Below are 3,280 nucleotides of genomic sequence, written 5' to 3'. Positions count from 1 at the left end.
ATTGCCCCTGCCGGTGCTCTTCCCAGCCTTGGATCCTTTTTAGAGCCTCCAAGACCTTCCCGGTGCACCGGCTGTCCCAAGTCCTTTGTTAACAGAGATTGGTGAACAGCCGGACAGGATCTTGGCTCCACCCCCTACGTTCTTATTTGCCTTAATAACATGTCCGCCCCCCCCCTGCTGTGGATTCAGCGCCGTCCCGCCATAAGACGATGACCACCACGCTGGTAGAGGAGGCTTGTGTCCGGGCGGTAAGTGGTTGGAAGCCCTCTCTGGAGGTCCGCTCTCGCTGGTGGGACCTGCTCTTCATCTTGGCTTTGTGGAACCGTGGCTGACTGGTGGTGGCCCCATGAAATGGATCTCGCCGTTGCGGCGGGTCATCCCTCGGTCATAGAACCTTTGGAACAAATGGCTGTGGTTCTAGCCGGAGGGGTTGTCCTGGTCTGGCCTACGGGCTTTTTGTTTCCAATCCTCCTGTAGGCGGATGTATAACCCGAAGGTAAATAACTTCCTGTGTCCCTCAATGGACTCCGAAAAAAGGTTTTTTTACGCCGAGTAGGATTCTTTTTCAAGCGTTAAAACAGGGATCGCCAAACTGCGGCCCCTCCAGCTGTGGGTGGAACTACAAATCTCATGAGGCATTGCAAGAATTCTCGCAGCCGCGACTCCCGGAGAGAGATGCATTATGGGATTTGTAGTTTCATCCACAGCTGGAGGGCCCTGAGGTTCCCCCCACCCCTGCTTTAAAACCTCGTATTTGGTTGGTCACCACTGCCAGTTGTGCTTTTACCTTTTAGTCTCATCTCTGAGGGTCATTCATTGTTGTTTTTTCTTGCCGTTCTAGGTCTGCTTCTTTGAACTGTTCAAGGAGGAACGCAAAGATCATTTCACTTCAGAGCTACACAAGGAGGCGGTGGTAAGTCCCCCGTCACTCAGTCAGAGGCAACCATGATCATCCTTCAGAACAGGCTTTGAGTGATTGTATCGGGTACCTATGACACCTGTGTGTATGTATGCGATATATATACCACTTTTTTAAGACCGAGTACCGATACTTTTGATCAAGTACTCGCAGATACCAATTACCGATACTTTTTCTTAAAGGGTCGGGTCACATTTTTTTTCTAAAACAATACAAACTAATGCTTTAAGGTCACTTTCTTAATATTATGATTCATGAGATGACGAGGGAGCACGACGCCGGCTTCCCGGCCAATCAGAATGCCGGGCGCTGCGTCATGACACGGCGCCTGGATTTGCTAGCTTCCTGACCAATCGGGAAGCCGGGCGGCGCGTCATTGCGCGCTACCCGGCTCCCTGATTGGCCGGGAAGTCGCCTCCATGCTCTCTCATCACAAGTGACGAGAGAGCATGGAGGCGTTTCCTTACCGTGCAGCGTGTAATGATGCGCTGCCCGGCTTCCTGATACAGGAAGTACTCGTGCTAGGTATCGGAGCATTTCGGCAAGTACGAGTACTCACCCAAATACTCGGTATCGGCAAGATACTAGTATCGGTATCGGTGCATCCCTAATATATATATACATATACAGTGGCGTAGCAATCACCATAGTGACCCAGGCGGCCGATATGGGGCACAGGGGGGCCCGGCCAGATCCTGTGCGGGCCGCCTGGGTCGCTATGGGATCCTCTGCCGGTGGCTTTCACTGGCGGCTGAAGACAAACATGCCGCTGTTCAGATCACTGACCGTAATCTGTGCAGCGGCGCGTTCCTCTCCACAGAGTCAATGAGAGCCAGCAGCGGCGGTGGAGGAGGCTGGACCCGCAAGTGGAGGAGGAGGCGGGGCCCCCGTTGTAGTCTATGGTGGGCTCTGCAGGGTCACTCTCAGGTGGGATCTCGAGTGGGCTCTGCAAGGGGCATAACTAGCAGTCACAGGGCCCCCTACAAAATTTTGCTATGGGGCCCTGTGATTTCTAGTTACGCCCCTGTGTGTGTGTATATGTATATATATGTGTGTGTATGTGTATGTGTATATATATATATATTAGTTTTGGCTGAGTAAAAGCACAGTAAAACGTGTTTATGTACCTCCGCTTTACTTAGTCGGGGTATGGCTCAGTTTGTCACCACACGAGATATATATTTTTAGTAGGACGGCATTAGTGGGGGATTTTGAGATGTTGGGAAAGAATACATAGTTCCACATACCTTTGTGTCTGAGGTAATCTTGCTTTTCTGTGTCTCGGTTTTCTAGGAATTTAAGAAACAGTGTCTGTGGGAGGGAAGACATTCCTCCACGCTGCAGGAGGCAATAGAGAAAACTGACAAAGCAAGAACTGAGTGGGAAGATAACAATAAAGACAAAGTCCGAGAAAAGAAATATGCCAAGAAAGCACCCAGTGAGGGATCGCCTGAAAAGGGAGCACATGATGGGGGAGCACCTGACAAGGAAGCACAGGACATGGAGTCGCCCAATGAGGAAGCGCCCGCCGAGGAGTCATCCAACAAGGAAGCACCTGACATAGAGTCATCTGCTAAAGAGACCTCCACCAAGGTAGCATCCGACTTGGAGACCTCCACCAAGGTAGCATCCGACTTGGAGACCTCCACCAAGGGAGCATCCGACTTGGAGACCTCCACCAAGGAAGCATCCGACTTGGAGACCTCCACCAAGGAAGCATCCGACTTGGATACCTCCACCAAGGGAGCATCCGACTTGGATACCTCCACCAAGGGAGCATCCGACTTGGATACCTCCACCAAGGGAGAAGCCGACTTGGAGACCTCCACCAAGGGCGAAGCCGACTTGGAGACCTCCACCAAGGGCGAAGCCGACTTGGAGACCTCCACCAAGGGCGAAGCCGACTTGGAGACCTCCACCAAGGGCGAAGCCGACTTGGAGACCTCCACCGAGGAAGTAGTTGACTTGGAGACATCCACCGAGGAAGTAGTTGACTTGGAGACATCCCCCAAGGGAGAAGCCGATTTGGAGACATCCACCGAGGAAGTAGTTGACTTGGGGACATCCCCCAAGGGAGAATCCGACTTGGAGACCTCCACCAAAGAAGGTGCCAACATGGAGACGGATTCAGGAGCATCCGATGTGGAGACATCCAACAAGCAAGCAAGTGAAATGGAAACGCCCAAAGTGGAAACAGATGGGGGCGCACCCGACATGGAAACAGATGGGGGCGCACCCGACATGAAGTTGTCCAACAAGGAAGCATCCAACATGGAAACAACTGAAAAGGAATCGTCCAACAAAGAAATTCCTGTAAAGAAATCGCTTAATTTGGAAAAGTTCTACCAACAAATTTCATTC

The 3,280-nt window shown here is 51.7% G+C and overlaps 1 long non-coding RNA gene across 1 annotated transcript; it reads left to right on the top strand.

Moving 5' to 3' along the window:
• Positions 1 to 840: 840 nt before the first annotated feature.
• LOC108801762 lies at positions 841 to 2,274 on the top strand. Its single transcript, XR_001942169.1, has 2 exons — positions 841 to 913; positions 2,213 to 2,274. It is a non-coding gene; the product is annotated as an uncharacterized LOC108801762 (long non-coding RNA).
• Positions 2,275 to 3,280: the final 1,006 nt, after the last annotated feature.

Source organism: Nanorana parkeri, unplaced genomic scaffold (genome assembly GCF_000935625.1).
Source record: "Nanorana parkeri isolate BGI_ZX_2015 unplaced genomic scaffold, ASM93562v1 scaffold2482, whole genome shotgun sequence".
In the NCBI taxonomy this organism is placed as follows: Eukaryota; Metazoa; Chordata; class Amphibia; order Anura; family Dicroglossidae; genus Nanorana; species Nanorana parkeri.
This window is presented reverse-complemented; position numbering and strand designations above follow the sequence as displayed.